Genomic DNA, 18889 nt, shown 5'->3' with positions numbered 1-18889 from the left:
TTGAGAAAAAGTCAGGAATGGCTTCAAAAAGAATGGAAATTAATAAGAAGCTCTTGTACTTCTAACTTCTGCTCAATTCACTCCTAGTTATGGCTCAAAAAAGTCAACAAAACCTGCACAGGGACTGGGTCAAGTTTAGGCCTCACTGTCTCCAGTGGTGAACCTAGCCGGCGGCGGCGTGTTTAGGTTTTTCTTTTGATCGTTCTCATCGGGTAGCGGGGGGAAAGTGTGCGTCTATATATATTATGTCCCACAGCGGCCCCCTGAAACCTCTATTATGCCCCACAGTTGCCCACCCAACTCTGTTATGCTCCATAGCCGCTGTGGGACATAATAGTGGTTGCAGAGGGGCACTGCTACTCTTTTTTTTAAAGGACCTTCCCCCCCCTCGTTTTTATAACATACCAGTAAAACTGATATGTAAATGAGCCTGTCTGTGTACCCTGTGTGTTCCTCCAAGCCACCATGCACCCCCCTGCGTCATACCTTGAAACCGGCCCCTCTTTAGCTTGCATGCCGAAAATTCCTTCTCCTCTCCCCCTGTAACTGCCTCCAACGTCTCTAATCTCACTCCTGTACATTGAAATCTCGGGCACATGCAGTAACACTCCCTTGTGAGCGCTACTGCACATGCCCGAGCGCCATTTTCTTGAAGGTATGACGCAGGGGGTGCGTATAGGTTTCTGTTTGGGGAGCATCCAAGCAGACTCCCCGAATGGAAACTTGAACACAGATGTGGACCGGGCCTAAGCATCACATTATAAAATACAATTTTAGTATGTTTAATGGTAGAAATGTATAGAAGCAAATACTGATAGATAGATTAGATAGATAGATAGATAGATATACTTACACATATACCCATCTACTCACACACATACATTCATAAACAACATACACACACACACACCTATCTACACACATACAGGACTCGCACAGTATATAAGACACATAATTTAAACACATATACACATATTTTACCCAAGAATATATACTTAGCTTTGGCTGAATTGCTGGGTGCACAGGACATGGAGGAAACTCCTGTGCAGCTCTGCCTGGCAGTGGAGTAAGCTGTGACATTGCAAGAGACTTCTCCCCTCACAATCAGATCCTGAGGGGGAGGGGTGGCACAGCAAGCTGATGTGTGCAGGGAAATTTTTACAAACAGCGATCCGCAGCCCCTGCAAATGGCAGTGATTTATCTGCTGCCGATCTAGTCCTGATGAAAGAGAAAGTATGGGGCCCCTGAGGATGTTTGCCCCCTCCTAATGTGGACCCTGGATAGATGCCGTATTGCAAAAGGACCTTTGATGACATCATCACTGACATCATCAAAGGTCCTTTAACTTTAATACTGTTTAGGTAAAAAAAACCTGTCACTGTCTTTCCCGTCTTCCATTTTTCCACCAGCAGCGCTAGAGAGTTGCACTGCTAGCAATTCCCTTACCTTCAGTTGCTCCAAAGAACTAATTTCATTATTGCCAAAACCAGAAATATCTCAGTAATGGAGGCAGTGATTCACGAGGAGGAAAACATTATTTAATTCAGGTGACCTTTGGTGATAGATTAACTTTAATGATACCTCTAGAGAATCTAGTATCTTAGAGGTATTCGTACAGATTTTGCTTTCTTTGAATTTCACATCATTGGATGGTCCCAGCTGTACACATCCATGAGCTAAGCTAAGGATTAAAGGAGGTGTCCTCTCAAGACAACTGCTTAAATAGGACCTTTCACCACCACCAATTCCACCTTTCATAGATGCTGATTCTACAGGAGCAGGAATTTTTCTCTAGCCCCCATCATTCCTGAACAATCAGTGCAGTTAGTTATGCTGCCATATATACTAAATAGGCTCAATTGGATGGTGTAAGGCAGGAGCAGGCAAGTTGTGCTCCTGAGCTCTCAGACTGCCTCTGACTGGAGTATTAAATCGCAACACCTTGTCTGCTCTTGCCCAAGACCCCTTTCTTGACAGTACTGAGCCTAATTATCATATTAGGTACTAAAGTATGGATTACAACTGCTCCAGAAACAGTGGGTTGTTGTCTATTAAAGGAGCCAAAGAGCTCGATCTTGTAGACCTGGTGAAAAGTCCACTTCAAAATCAGTTGCTAAATTATTACTCACAACGAATTCTGGGTAATATTCTCCTATTTTCCTTTTTATCTAGAGAATCTGGCAGAGCTGAAATCCATCATAAGGCTCCGGCATTCTTCGTAGATCTGAACCTCCCATATTCTGTTGTTAGAGGAGAAATCTTTACCCTCAAAGCTTCAGTCTTCAACAACCTGAAACAATGTATAAAGGTAAACTACACAACAATGTATAAAGTATAGATATGAGCAAATTCCCCAAAATTTGTTTCTAGTCTGGTTTGCTCAAATTCTCAGATTTAGTTCAGTCTAAATTCAGGACCACACTGAAAGTGTTCCAATTGTCCTGAAAAGTAGTAAATTGGACTTTAACGATCATGTGGCCAAAAATGTCTGATAGTAACTCACGGTTATTGACCAAGACCAACCCAGACACATATCTAAAATAGCCAATAATAGTAGTAATTGACTGGTTTAGATTATGTGGTCATGGAGGGTACCCTTGGTCACTGATACTAGGTCATTGAGGTTTCAGTGGCTTTTGGTGAGTTATTATGTGTAGGGTGTTATGTTTAAACCTTTCTTTGCCAGGTACAAACCACCCTGAAGACCACCGATGAGTTAGAAGAGACATCGTGTGATAACTGTCAATATAGCAGTTGTATCTGTGCAGATGAGAGCAAAACCTTCCACTGGAACCTGAAAGCCAAGAAACTGGGTAAGATGGAACCAGGGAGAGAATGCATGATAAGTTGTCTCTTGTACATTTGTCTTGTTGTCACAACGCCTAGAGTCCTACAGTTTGGCATTCATTTTACTATTGAGTAGTCAACTGAAAATCCTATCCATTTTCCAGTATTTCTTTCTTGCATAGCAAGAAGGGTTCCTACTCTGGTAAACTCGTGTGTAACATGCACGCCAACTCACATGAACGTATGCCGTGCAATAGCATATTATGGTAATGACTTGTCCCTACACGATGATCTGGGGTCCTTCGAAGATGCCATAGACTATAGAGATGAGCGAACACTGTTCGGATCAGCCGATCCGAACAGCACGCACCCATAGAAATGAATCGAAGCACCTGTGACGCCGGCTGGCCGTCGGCAAAGTCAGCGTCACAGGTGCTTCCATTCATTTCTATGGGAGCGTGCTGTTCGGATCGGCTGATCCGAACAGTGTTCGCTCATCTCTAATAGACTAAAAAGCACAAAAGGACTGAAATAAGTTGCTAAATCAGAGATTATTGCAGTCAAATATTCTGATACAACTTATCATCAGTTTCGCTAAAAACTTTTGTGTTACCCTAGCTAAGCGATACCGTCATCTGTGGTGCATTTTACTGTTTTAAAAACATTGGTGCAGAATTGTGAAGACTATTATTATGAGTAGAGATGAGCAAACGCCGTTTGCTCGAATAGGTATTCGATAGAATATCAGGCCGTTCGAGGTATTTGTTTGCAATCGAATACCACACGGCATATGCAGTAAAAATTTGTATCCCCTCCCACCTTCCCTGGCGCTTTTTTTGCACCAATAATTGTGCAGGGGAGGTGGGACAGGAACAACGACAACGGAGGCATTGAAAAAAATGTAAAAAAACCATTGGCTGCCGAAAACATGTGACCTCCCATTTATAAGAATAGCCAGCGCCATCTTCGTGTCATTTGCAGTGAGAGATAGGGAGAGAGAGAGATCTGCTGAGGGCTAGATAGCTTCTAGTAGGCAGGGAAAAACGGAAGAACAACAACAGCTCTTTTCAGAGCTATACACTGCAGGGAGAGGAGTCGAGATTTCAATGGGGTGTCTCCCCAAATCAGGGATATGGAGCAATTCAGTCCAGCGATATACGCTCATCCCAGCGTTGCAGGCAGTGTTCCTCCAAACACCTAACAGGGATACAGAGCAATTCAGTCCAGCCAGATACGCTCAACCCAGCTTTGCAGGCAGTGGACCCCCAAACACCTAACAGGGATACAGAGCAATTCAGTCCAGCCATATATGCTGAACCCAGCTTCTCAGGCAGTGTGTAGCCCCAAAACAGGAATACAGAGCAATTCAGTGCTGTTCAGGCAGTGTGTAACCCCAAAACAGGGATACAGAGCAATTACGTCCGGCTATGTACGCTCAATCCAGATATCGATGGTGTGTACCCCCAAAACCTAGGTGGGAGACACCGAAATTCAGTCAGGCTATGTATGCTCAATCCAGATGTCGATGGTGTGTACCCCCAAAACCTAGGTGGGAGACACCGAAATTCAGTCCGGTTATGTACGCTCAATCCAGATATCCAGGGTGTGTACCCCCAAAACCTAGGTGGTAGACACCGAAATTCAGTCAGGCAATGTACGCTCAATCCAGTTTTTCATGGTGTATAATCCCAAAACCTACCTGGTAGACACAGAAATTCAGTCAGGCTATGTACGCTCAATCCAGTTTTTAAGGGTCTACCCCACAAAGCTAAGTGGGAGACAGCCATTCATTCTGTCAGGCTATGTATGGTCAAACATGTTTTTAAAGCTGTACCCCCTAAAGCTAAGTGGGATACACAGCAATTGAATCAGGCTATATCAGGTCAATCCAGTTTTTAAGGGTGTAACCCACAAAGCTAAGTGGGAGACATAGCCGTTCATTCAATCAGGCCATGTATGGTCAAACATGTTTTTAATGCTGTACCCCCAGAAGCTAAGTGTGATACACAGCAAATCAGGTACGCTATATAAGCTTAATTTTTGTTCAATCCAGTATTGTCTGCTCTCCATGATGTGAAGTATGCCTTTGTCTCTTGAAAAGCAACCCAACATGAAGTCAGCCATGTGTGCCAGTGTGTTACTTGGCATGACTTCGCTGCCCCCAACTGTATGGGTCACTCTCCATTTCCTCCAGGAGTAGGCTTTCAGAGAAACCCTGCCATGAATTTTGGGCTGGGAGAGGAGATAGGCCACCCCAGTTTGCACCCTGGGCCCAGACTCCACTACATTCACCCGGCCTGTCATTACAGAGGAGCAGCATCCCTGACCACAGGTGCTTGTCCATACATCGGTGGTCAAGTAGACCTTGCAGTAAAGCGCGGAACTCTGGGCCCGACTGATGTTATGGGACACGTGCAGGCGCAAGGCGGGGACAGAACACCAAGAGGAGTAGTAATGGCTAGGCCCAGAATAGGGAGGTGCCCCAGCTGCCATCTGGTGACAGAAGGCCTGAGTATCCAGAAGCATAAACCCAACATCTCCAGGGCCAGCAGTTTTTAGATGAGGCTGTTGAAGGCTTGGGCATGTGGGTGGCTTGCGCTGTACTTCTGCCTGCAATGAAATGCCTGGGAGATAGGGAGTGGCTAGCCTCTAGCTAGCCTCCTGTGTGACAATAAGATCATCTGCCACTTCGTCGTCCTTCTCTTCCCCCATCAATATATGCTGTGAAGCGGACAGGAGTGTGCACTGACTATCCTGCTGGTAGGTTCTGCTCCTATGCCCGACTCCTCAGTGTACAATGCGTTATCCATGACGGCGATGAGGGATTCTCGCATCACACACAGGAGCAGGATTGTAACACTCATGAGTGCATCGTTGACCCTCTTGGTGGGCTCCTCAAAGACACGGAGAGATCTCGCATAAGTCTGGCAACATGGGCGAGTTTTGCATGAGTGGCTAGTACATGGAAAATCTTTGGCCTTGTTGCCTCTGGACTTGCCTCTGCCTCTAGCCACCTTTTTTGCTGCTGCGCTTGCATCCACACCTACATAGCTTTCACCCCTAGACATCACCCCTGTCCATGCCTCTTCCTCTAGCTTCTACTATCCACTTTTCACACACTCCTGAAGTCGAGGTTTCTTCAGCTTTTTTTTTCGGGCCACCATACCAGACTTGTGTAATGCACGATGCTTGCATGGACTTCTATAATCTCACTATTATGAAGCATAAAGTCACCTCCACTGCCATGTCTGTTGCGCCAGAACTGATAGTCCTTACGATGAGCCGACTTGTTGATGCTGATATTTTGCTTGGATGTCACCTCTTGGCTTTTGACTTGTTTTATGGACTTCATTTTGTATTCATCATGGCGCTCACATGATCTAGTTTGGTCATTTTCTTGGCCGAGAGAATGCTATCAATGTACTGGATGATGCTGTTTCTCTTTTTGTTGGGAAATTCTCTTCATGGCTGATTATCGATTTGAACCAGTGACCTTTTTTTGGGAATCAACTTAACATGGAGAACTGTTTGGCGAACTAATAGAAATGGAGAGGAAGGACACATCTTTGAATGTTGTTTTCACTATTATATAACTTACCATCTGGATCTCTTTTCAGGAGAAGTAAATATTACCGTAACGACTGAAGCTGTAGATACCAAAGAATTTTGTGGAACAGAGATCCCTGTTGTTCCTAACCAACGTAGAAGAGACACCATTGGAAAGAGAGTGCTAGTGCAGGTGAGTGTGCAATGATATCCCAAAAATGGTTCACAAGTAATTCTACTTCCATTGTGTATCTAACCTTCTATAGGTTTTCCTTCACCTGTCTGACGTCATAAACTTAGAGGGGGCTGTCATGCCCTGCAGCCCCCTATAACTATATACTTTTAATATGCAAAATTTTATTAAATATCCAGTACTCAAAAACACTTCATCTCTTATTTGTATTCTCAGCCTGGAAGTGTCCTGGTGGAGAAATCTCACAGCTTTCTGATCTGCGTCAATGAGGGTGGTAAGAGGATATTACATTACCTAATGATACAAGTGTAATACAAAGATTTACTGATTAGAAGGCATCAGGATTCTGGTGGAATAAGATTGCTTATTTTTTCTGCTCCTGCTTTTATCTCTACCTACCACTGGCAGTTTCCGCCATGATAAGGGGCCCTAATAGTACATCATGATGATGCCTGAGATCATAGTGTTGCTATTAGGCATGGGAAATGATGTACTTGCTGTGGGCGTGAATATCAATGGGGCTTATTCCAATCTCCTCTTCAATAGATGAACACATGATACGATTTGTAAATGTAATGCTTAGTTAATAGTATAATAATCCCTTTGGTTATTATATTTTAGGTGATCCTAAAGTGGAGGAGATATCTCTAAAGATCCCTGATAATGTTCTGAATGATACAACAACAGTTTATATCACAGCGTTGGGTAAGATCTACAATTTTTTGGGTTTTCTCATCAGAACCTCTGTGCAAAAAATGTAGCAAATAGACAATGTCCCTAAACTTCCTCATATGTTCTTCAAGCTTAGCCTTGAACCATATTGAATATGTTTGGTAGACACCTAATACGGGCAGTTAATCTCATGACATTCCATGCTTTAGTGTAAGGCACAGGTCATGTGAGGACTCCTGATACCTTGGTTGATCAACAGCATGGTCACGACTGTAATACACTGCTGGGTTCCTGCTGTGGCTGCCATATAAGAGACGTCTGGCCTCGATAGTTTAGCTCCATGGAATAGCAAGTGAGAAATCTAAAGTATTTGGCAGAGGGAGGGACGGGGGTCCCTGTGTCTAATCATTGGCATCCTGCAACGCAACCTCAATGTTCTTCTCAGTATTTAGACTGCACATTCACACAACAAAGGTACAGTATATTCCCTATCCTATCAAGGATCCCAATATCACCATATTAGTACTTAGGGGACGCCTATTTTTTTGTGAATATTACACATTATATTACACATTTCCTTTAATTCCATTTTTATTATGAATTTATATTAACATCGAAATCCTGTTATTCCCCTGCAGGAGATCTGATGGGCACAGCCCTGCAGAACCTCGATCGTCTCCTGGCCATGCCATATGGATGTGGAGAACAGAACATGGCTCTCTTTGCTCCTATTATCTTTATTCTGAAGTATCTGGAGAAGACTCATCAACTGACCGATGAAATCCTTAACAAAGCCAAGAAGTTCCTGGAGAGCGGTGAGAAATTCTATACTAAACCCTCTCTAAATGAACACCTGCACCATTACTCTCCTGTCGGAGAGGAGCTCAGATCAGGGGTTTTAACCCCTTAGATGCTGCAGTCAAACATGACCATTATGTGGTTTTTGGAGTACAGACTTGGATGATTTGGTTTTTGGACGTCACAACATCTTTTCAGAGCCCTTAACTGTCAGTAACATGGGATTTTGGTATCTACCCCCCGGATGCATTTATCCAGGGGTGCAGTGAGCCTTTGTTAACTCCCAAGTATTGCATTAATTTATTTTCCAGAAATTAATGCTCAGATAATGGTGAAAGGTGAAAATGGCAATTTTTCCAGGAATATGTAATTTCAGTGCGTAACATGTTGTGCCCGGCTTGTATCAGAGATGAACGCTCCAAAAGCTGTTGTACATTGGGATACCCACTTACCAGTTCTTGGAGTGTGAGTCTGCCGACACAAGCTGGACACAACATATTGAACACTGAGATATTCTGGAAAAATTGCAATTTTTACTTTTCATTATAAGCTGCACATTCATTTCTTGAAATGAAATTACTGTAAAGTTCAAGGGTTAAAAACTAATAAAGCTAATAAATTCCCTCAGTGGTGCAGTTTTCAAAACGGGGTCACATGTCTGCGGGTGCTACTTTTATTAAGATACTCGGTGGCGCTTCAAAAGTGGTATGACGTCCAGAACAACAAACTGTACTACAAAAACCAAAATAGCGCTCCATCTCTTCTGTCCCCAGCTAAGCCGAATGGTCACTAAAAATATATACTGTATATTTTTAAAATTTTTCACAGGGTATGAGCGTCAGCTTCAATACAAACATGATGATGGATCATACAGCGCTTTTGGAAAGAGAGACAGAGAGGGAAACACATGGTTGGTGGATCTGACTATATTTGTATTACAGTGTATGATATTGTGAGATATTATGAATATGGTTACACTTTTTCTTTTAGAATTTCAGTTCACGCACCAATAATCTTGCCATGGGAGGTAGAATCAAGTTATTTATATCAATGTACCGTATTTTTCAGACTCTAAGGGTGCATTCACACTACTGATACACTGCCCGATTCTGAACAATAAAACACGTTCAGAATCAGCGCGTATAAAGCAGTTCCCATTCATTTCAATGGGAGCTGGCATACGAGCGCTCCCTATTGAAATGAATGAGCTGCTTTTTTCACTACGAGCAGTCCCATTGAAGTGAATGGGAAGTGCTGGCGTGTACGGCTTGGAATGAGCAGAGCTAACTGTACATGCCAGCACTTCCCATTCACTTCAATGGGAGCGATCGTAGTGAAAAAAGCAGCCCATTCATTTCAGTGGGGAGCGCTCGTATGCCGGCTCCCATAGAAATGAATGGGAACTGCTTTATACACCGCTGATTCTGAACGTGTTTTAATGTTCAGAATCGGGCATTGTATCAGTAGTGTGAATGCACCCTAAGACGCACCGGACCATAAGATGCACTAAGGTTTTTTTAAGTGAAGCTATGCAAGAAGAGAAAAGGGGGCGGGCCAGACGGGTGAAGGAGGCGTGGTTTTCTAAGCACTTGAAAACTCACCTCCTTCACCCATCTGGCCCGTCCCTCCTTCCCTGCCTTTCATATCTCGCTCCGGCAATGAAGCGACACAGGCGGGAAGGAGGGGCGGGCCAGACAGCGCTGCTCTTCTTTTGCTTCACACAGACAGGACAGGGACGGGACACAGACGCACAGACGCTGCACTCAGCATTCGGACTATAAGACGCACCCCCATTTTCCTTCCATATTTGGAGGGAAAAAAGTGCGTCCGATAGTCCGAAAAATTCCTTATTGGTTTTGTGTTTTATACTATCGATTTATACGTGTATTAAAATTATTGAGAAAATCCCTTTTAGTATTACTAATAGTGAAATTGAAAAAGGAAACTGCTTTCTGTTTCTATGGGCTGTATGTGCTAATGCTAAGTAGCAGGTCCAGACAGCCAGTGAAAGATAAAGTATTGTAGTACATAAGCCCAGGGCTATATTAACCATACAAAAAATGGTGCCCCTGCTGCCACCTTATGAAACCTTTGTACTTGACCTATCAATGTGTTAAAACAACCTTGTCTGGGCATTTCCTCTTCTTCCCCTTCTCTGTCTATAGTCAGCATTGCTTATCTGTAGTTGATGGCTGAATTCTGGTTAAACAGTATGGCCTTGTTTTACTTGCTTTATGCCGCAAATTATGGATGACAGCAACGAACATTAAACTGTTGCAGACTGATTCTTTGCCCGTTCCCATTAATACTAATGTAAACAAGAAGATGAACACTATCTTCCGCCATGTTTGTTTACTTTTGTAACGAAAGATAGTCATCCTATGACTGAAGACAGCAACGGATATTAACAACCTAACAAAGACCTCCAGATCTTGAAGCCTATCAGTCCTTCAAAGAGCCAAGACATAATGGGTTATGCATCAGTAGAACATTGATAGTCAGACATAATATGCCACACAAAACAAGGCCCTAATGTTCTCTGCAACAGTTTAATGTCCGTTGCTGTCTTCCATCATAGGTTGACAGCAACAGATGTTGAACTGTTGCAGAGAACAGACACAAACTGATTCTTGTAGTATGAACCAAGCTTTAGTCTGCAATAACAGGACCACAGCCATATACTATAGCCATCTATTTTTGCAGATGGCTTGGGCCATATAAGCATCTCCTGTCCAAACAATAAATATAAAGCATTGGGCAAGGGATCGCCTCTTTAGGAGAATTCATAACATTTTTAGGTGGCTGGAAAATTTGAAGTCACATCCAGTGTTAGAATTGTGTGCTTTGGTTGTCTTTAGGGGAAAAAAATTACTTATTTTGTCATGTTTTGCTGGTGGTGAGAAATTTCACTTCATTATGTTTCCACAGGTTGACTGGATCTGTAGTGAAGTCCTATAGCATAGCCCGACCATATATCTTGATAGATGAAAGTCACCTAAACCATTCCCTCTCCTGGCTGAAGAGCAATCAGGAAGATTCTGGAAGTTTCCGCAAGGTTGGGGAGCTTTTCAATAGTGTCTTGAAGGTAGGATATCATAGAGGTGACATCATGGACATAAAGACAAACTTTTAAAAAAATGCTTCCATAGAGATGGCCCCGTGGTGTTTCCAAAACTTTAGTTCCCCATCGTTCAACGCTGCAACTATGTCATAACGTCTCGTGTTACCATTTCCCTATATTTCAGTATTTTTCTAATTAAGAAATAAATAAAATGTGAGATGGTTATTTTGTGTTTCAGGGAGGAGGAGATGATGGAATTTTGTTCTCTGCTTACATAGCTATAAGCCTTTTGGAGGCCGGGGTATCTCTGGAGGTAAGTCATTGAGTTATTATTGATTATATAGTAAAGAATAATATTATAATCTTTAGACTAGTCAATTTGTATTTGATAACATTCATAGCAGTGTAATTGTTCTAATGTGGTCCAAGAATTTGGGTAAGGAGACAGAGAAGGTGAATGGAGGTTGCTCATGATGGTGCATGTACCGTACTCATACATCCCCATAGGTCACCAGGGATGGTGGGTATTAACCACTTACCCACTATAGAACTCCAGTATAAAGCACAATATAAAAGTACGACACACATGGAAATCCCCTTAAAAGGAGTCTCTAGATCGCAACATATCACCCCAGCCCTGCAGATAGATAGGTTAGTGTCACCAGAACCAGCATATCACCCAGCCATGCAGATAGATAGGTTAGTGTCACCAGAACCCAGAATATCACACCATCCCTGCAGACAGATAGGTTAGCGTCACCTGAATCCGTGTTTTCTCCTTGTAAATTGCTTCCTCCGTTGTCACCATTTTTGAAAATATGAAAATTAGCCCTTTGAGAAAACATTCTTTCTTTTTCCTCTCAGGAGCCCTTACTTACCAAAGCTATATCCTACCTGAAGAAATCTTCTGCGGGTGTCAGAAGTGTATACACTCAGGCTCTGCTGGCCTACACCTTCTCACTGTGTGGAGAGAATGAACTCAGGGAAACTTTGTTGGCCAAATTGGAGGCAAAAGCAGTGCGGGGAGGTAAGAAAATAAGAATTTAGCAATTCCAAAAAGTCCTTATATTTACTATAGTGGGTATAGTGGTTATTCATCACAGTATATATATAAAATGATTTATGATATTATATAGGCTATTTGGTGAACATATGCAGCTATATGCTACTCCTATTTAGGAGAACTAATGCCATCGTATATATACCATCTGGAGAACATCTTCCAATATTTGGCACCTTTTGAGCGACGTTGAGTGACCTTTAGATTTTTTTTTAATATAGATATTAATAACATAGAAAGGTTTAACATAAACTTGAATTTCTCAATCTCAACCACAAGGCGCTCCACGGTGCTGCTCCTCCCTACATCTTCTCACATGTGTCTACCACCCTACCGTGTCCTCCCTTCTGCCAATGATCCAGGATTAAGATCCTCCATAATCTGAACCTCCCATCCTTGTCGCCAAAACATCATTTTAGCCGCAAATTGCAGACTGCAGGAGATGAATACATAGACTGAAACTTGGCAATCCTACACAGATGAGCAGCACTCCCTACAGTATATTACTGCACCAGAATATCTAACATGTAATGGGATGTTCATAGTTTATTGTATTAGGACTGAATACAAGTTATTTGTAATTTATACATAATAGGTATAGCATAGATGGAAACATGGGGTAATTTTTCCTTGGACAATTTGGTTTTTGGATTGCCAAATTCTAACTTTAGATGTGATGTTTAGAGAAGAACTATTCAGAGCTATGTCAATGAGAAATTTCCATTGTTTCACCAATTTATGGACCGGGCTTCTGAAGCAACATGCAGTATATGATCCCAAGGCATTGCTTAAAGAATTTCTACATATTGTTCATTCCATTACAGATAGACAACTGCACTGGCAGAGGGACTCTACTCCTCCTGAGGGCTCCTACTGGCACAGAGCTCCATCGGCAGAGGTGGAGTTGACCTCCTATGTGCTTCTGGCTCTCCTGTCTTGTCCATCTCCAGATGTAGGCAAAGCATCACTTATTGTGAACTGGTTGACCAAGCAGCAGAACCCACATGGAGGATTCTCTTCTACACAGGTAAAGTAAGGAATAAGCAGTATAGCATGTACTGGTCCTAATAAACATGAGCTATTGAATAATATTATTTGTGGGGAAGTTAGCTCAATAGAAATGGTGATGTGGACCCAAAACAGTCAAGAAAGGGACACAAACTGTGCAGTAAACTGGTTTATTTACTTAAAAAACCTTGACTTCATGCACAAATGAGCAAAACAAAATACAGCCTTAATTTCAGGCAAAAACAAAATCCTGCTCGTCCGAGCGACTAACAAAACAGAAATTATAACCTAACTATACATGTGCCTTACTATCAGCCATATGAAAAACACAAATTGGTCTCCCCAGACTCAGGGTTACAGGACAGACCCAGCCACTTCCTCATTTTCTGGATCTGCCCTGAAGTGTAGCCTCTGCAGCCTTTTATGGGCCTTGGGTCCCACACCTGGGGCTAAAACCTATTCCAGACCCGCACTGGATTTGACGCTGATATAGCAAGACTCCAGCACTTTTCCTGTCACCTTCTTATATATTATCTTGATGGGCTGGGCTGAAGGTTTTATATAAGATGGCGTACACATCACATTCACAAAGTACTTGACATATTCAGGGAAAATTATCTATAGGTCCTCATTCATCGACTTTATGGCAAATTAATGTGGTAGTGTACCATGAAGCTATAAGACTTAAAGGTACCTTAAAGGTAGTTCTTGTTGAGGAAAGTCTTATATATTGTGGTAGGGAGTTTCAGAGTATAGAAGATGCATGGGAGAAGTCTTGAAGGTGAATGCGTGAATAGCAGATAACAGAACGCATGAGAAGGTCACGTGAGGATCAGAGATCTGTGTGGGGAGATGGCTTTACTGAGTGGCAGGGTTGAGAGTTGACTGCACGGGGACAAGAGTAGTTGCTGGGAGGCCACTGAGGGCATTGTAGAAGTCTAAACAGGAAAAAATAAGGTCGTGGATTAGCATTTTTGTAGTTTTCAGAACTGACGACCGAGCGGAAGTGATAAATGTGTTTGATTTTGAGGTGCCAGGAGGTGTTGAGGATAAGGCATAATCAAAGGTTACACTAAGACAACTATTACACTTTCTGACAAACCTGTAAGATAAATAGGCTATATTAAATGTTAGCCAGTCTTAATTCACCTTGAACCTATTGTAAATTTTCTATTTTTTTCCTATTGAAGGACACAGTGGTGGCTCTACAGGCTCTGGCCAAGTATGGAGAGATGACATTTTCTGATAAAGAAGATGTTACTGTGGAAGTCAATTCTAAGTCAGGATTCCATGAGCAGTTCCATGTGGATAAGAATAACAGACTCCTAGTTCAAAGGACAGCACTACCCAAAATCCCTGAAGACTATAACGTGACTGTCACAGGGGCTGGTTGTGTTTTTGTTCAGGTAAGCAAAAAGATTTGTAACATTCTTAAGATATATACTCGATGAGTTGTGAAACAATAGCTTGACCTTCAGTGGTGGCTTTTATCCTGAGCACCTGACCCCACTCTGTGATGGATCTTTTGCATTATGGTGTATTCTCATGTGGTCATCATGACTCCTATTTTTTTTTTTCTCCTGCAATTTTTACAAAATTGCAATGAAAACTGTGTGAGTATATAGTTGTTGCTTTTTCCTGCAGTATTGCAGTTCTCTGATACTGTAAAGCCAAAGACTCCTCATGAGGAGTTCAGAGTGGACTTCCTCTCTATTGGCTCATCGTGACCTAATGTACCAGCAAACCAATCCTACAATTGTGAATAAAACTTCATTGCCCACTGAGAAATGTACATGGTGTCTTCTGTATTTCCTTTCATTCTAGGGTTATAAAAAGTAGTTCTGCAAATTGGTTATTACTAGAGATGAGCGAACAGTAAAATGTTCGAGATTTGATATTCGTTTCGAGTAGCCCCTCAATATTCGACTACTCGAATCGAATATCGAACCCTATTATACTCTATGGGGGGAAAATGCTCGCTTCAGGGGTAGGCAACGTTCGATCAAATTACACTTACCAAGCCCACAAGTGAGGGTCGGGCTGGATCCTCCGAGAAGTCTTCTCCGTGCAGCGTCCCCGCGGCGTCTTCCGGCTCTGAATTCACTCTGCCAGGCATTGGGCCCGCACTACAAGCGGACATGCGCAGTCGGCTCTGCCCAGGCCCGATGCCTGGCAGAGTGAATTCAGAGCCGGAAGATGTCGCGGGGACGCTGCACGGAGAAGACTTCTAAAGGTAGGAGAAGAACCAGCATTGATTGGCCGACTGTATAGCATTTGGCCAATCAATGCTGGTTCTGCATCGAACTTTTACATTCGAATAACGAGTGGTACTCGATCGAGTAGGAGTATTTCGAATACCGTAGTATTCGATCGAATAACTACTCGCTCATCTCTAGTTATTACCAATATCTGTTATGTCCCATGACATGTTTTATACGATATGCGGTACCATAGACCTATTCCCTTTTTCATGGTGATTGACTTCTAACTCACAGGCGGTGTTGAGATACAATATCCCTACTCCCGAACATGAGGCCAACTTCTACTTGCGTGTAACGGCTCAGAGAACAGACTTTACGACGGATTCTGTGACAGAGTTTCGCATTTCTATTACTGCCTTGTAAGTCTTTTTAAATTTACTCCTGAACTATTTCAAGATAATTTCTAATAGTGACCGAAGTCCTAGTAATATGGAATATGTGCTATAGCTGTAATAGTGAATAGGGATGGTGAGCGCATATGTGGCATATCTTTGGATTGTCTACTCTAATATTACACCAACCTTTTCGTTAGCTTAGTCGGAGCCAGAATTTTATGGCAAAATTTTGGTGCATTCAAGTCATGTCCTCCTCTTCAGGGAAGCCACAACCATCTGCCTAGAAAGCATGGAAAATTTTAACTTAAGCTAACCAAGAGGCACCTAAAATGGGCCAAGATACACATAAGATGTGTCACAGCAACAACAAGTCTGGTCTAGTCGACAAGAGTAAATCTGGGTCAGTCTCTCACAAGTTAATTTTGATGTAAGTGGTTGGCGTTGGTGGTCATCTCCTTACAACTATCTCCTGATCTCTTTTAGCATGTGGGGAACTTCTTCTCTAATCGGTTTCCTAGGCAGTCATTTACTGTACAATTGAATAACTGTTGCTCATATTCTGTACATTCTCCCCATCTTGGACTGTCGGTCTTAACGTCAAACTCTTCTCACAAGAACACGTGAGCTCAGTGTACAGACACTACTACACACACCAGAGAGCCTTGTAAACCAAAGGCCGTCATTAGGTATCCATGACCTATCCAGAGATCTGGTGCATGGAGCCAATTCTCCCCAATAACATTCTGAGGCAGAACTGGAGACCGCCCATATATATGACCGCCCATATACAATCCCAAAAAGGAATAACCACCACCAGTGCACAATACAATGGTACAATGACAGTAACATATAAATAAAGTAATGTCCACACACTGAGCCATATAATGTTCATTCCTGGAAACCAAACTGAAAAACAGTCAACATCCCATGATTCGACCCCTTGGGTATTCCATCATAGTACAAGCAATATGTAATCTATTATCAATACATAACTTTTGTCTTTACAGGTACACCGCTACTCGGCGGAATTCTAACATGGCCATTATAGAGGTCAAGATGTTGTCTGGCTATAGCCCAGTAGAGAGCACCATAAAGAAGGTAAGTTCTGGAAATGAAGGACCTTGTATTGTAAATGTTACATAGTCACTGAGGGGCCCATTTACAGATTTGGTATTGGGCTCAAGAGCTTCTAATTTCATTGCTGGTAAAAAAATTCAGAATCTATAGAGTGCAAGGAAGATAAATAAGTCCTTCTACTGTATAATAATTTAGGATTCCTAATACACAACGAAAGGTCCACATGTGCCCATGGGCTGTATCTGGTATTGCCACATGACGTGGTGATGTCTGATAACTTATAAGAGTTCAAGATGCGACTAGATTCCATTATTAAATGCAAGAATATCATAGGTTATTGAAGCTATCATTTTTTGGGATTGGATGTTGATCCAGGGACTTGGTCTACTTGCCATGTTTGGAGTGGGGAAGGATTTCCTTTTCCTCACTCTTGTGGGATTTTTTTGCCGTCTACCGGATAAACTTTGTAGGTTTATCCAACCTTATCTACTATGTTAAAACAACGTGTCCTCTTACAATAAAAAATCCTGACTAAACATCTGAATTTCTTGGAGGACAAGGGCCTCTCACGTACAAATCATATTTTATTTGAAGCCCAAATTTATTCTTTTTATACCGTAATTCTAACACCAGTTTTTCTTCACAGCTGGAGGAGTCTGGGTTAATCCAGAGAAGTGAGATCCTGCCTGACATGGTGATTTTGTACCGGAACTTGGTTTGTATCAGTCTTATTGTAACTTTGATGTTGCTGTCATTTGATGGTTCCTTCTTAGAGATGAGCGAACACTAAAATGTCTGAGGTTCGAAATCCGATTCGAACAGCCGCACACTGTCCGACTGTTCGAACGGATTTCGAACCCCATTATAGTCTATGGGGGGAAATGCTCATTTCAGGGGTACGCAAAATTCGATAACATTATACTTACCAAGTCCTCGAGTGACGCTCGGGCTGGATTCTCCTTGAAGTCTTCTCCCGGCGCAGCGTCCCCGCATCTTCTTCCGGCTGGAATTCACTCTGCCTAGGCATTGGGGCCTAGGCAGAGCTGACTGCGCATGCGCGGTCAGCTCTGCCCGGCCTGACGCCTGAGCAGAGCTGACTGCGCATGCGAGGGCATGCCCACGCATGCGCAGTCGGCTCTGCCTAGGCCGGATGCCTAGGCAGAGTGAATTCCAGCCGGAAGACACCGCGGAGACGCTGCACGGAGAAGACTTCTAAAGGTAAGAGAAGAACCAGCGTTGATTGGTAGAATGTATAGCATTCTGCCAATCAACGCTGGTCCTGCATCGAACCTTAAACTTCGAACAGCTAGTAGTGTTCAATCGAGTATGAGTATTTTGAATACCGTAGTATTCGATCGAACACCTACTCGATCGAACACTACTCGCTCATCTCTAGTCCTTTTAAGTTAGAACGTCTGAGATTTCTGTGAAAACCATCCACATCTACTGATCTTTAGCTAAGTTTTAGGTAGTTTATTTTCAAGCAAATTGGATATCTGTGTCTCTGAAAAGTTCTCTGATAGCTTTCAGAACCATTGAGGTTTTACTCATGATAATCTCATCTCACCGTAGATTGGTAAATATCGAGCAAAGCTCTCCTTCATGGTGGAACAGCAGAGTGTGGTGAAGGACCTAAAACCGGCTACAGTTAAAGTATATGATTACTATGAGACAGGTAAAGACAGTTGAATTTGATGGGCCATTTCCTTTTTTAACTCTATTAGATAACAGTTTTTCTATAAAGCTCAGTATTAGAGCATAGGGATTAAGGCGGCTATTTTTGTCTTCCAGATGACCATACCATTGTAGAATACAAGCACCCGAGCAGTAAATGTAAGTGGATTCCCATTTGCTTATACATGTATAGAGCCCTATTGGGGACACTACAAATGTTTATGATTTTATTTGCCTGTGTATACAGCTTTGATATCACTGCATGTATATAACAAATATATTCTCTATATAACCTGACTCCTGTTATTTGTTTTACTGCAGATTAGTCTAGAAGTTCCTGCTCAGACCTGGCTGTTGTGTATACCGCACAAGTCTCTGCAACTCAACACCGGGGACTACGTCTGACATCTGTAACA

At 42.5% G+C, this 18889-nt stretch overlaps 1 pseudogene; it reads left to right on the top strand.

The window, feature by feature from the left end:
- The window catches only part of LOC142219120 (alpha-2-macroglobulin-like protein 1), a 50909-nt pseudogene extending 32020 nt beyond the window's left edge, over positions 1-18889 (top strand).

Source organism: Leptodactylus fuscus, chromosome 10, assembly GCF_031893055.1.
Source record: "Leptodactylus fuscus isolate aLepFus1 chromosome 10, aLepFus1.hap2, whole genome shotgun sequence".
In the NCBI taxonomy this organism is placed as follows: Eukaryota; Metazoa; Chordata; class Amphibia; order Anura; family Leptodactylidae; genus Leptodactylus; species Leptodactylus fuscus.
The sequence above is the reverse complement of the archived record's forward strand: the minus strand, read 5'-3'. Positions and strand labels throughout refer to the sequence as shown.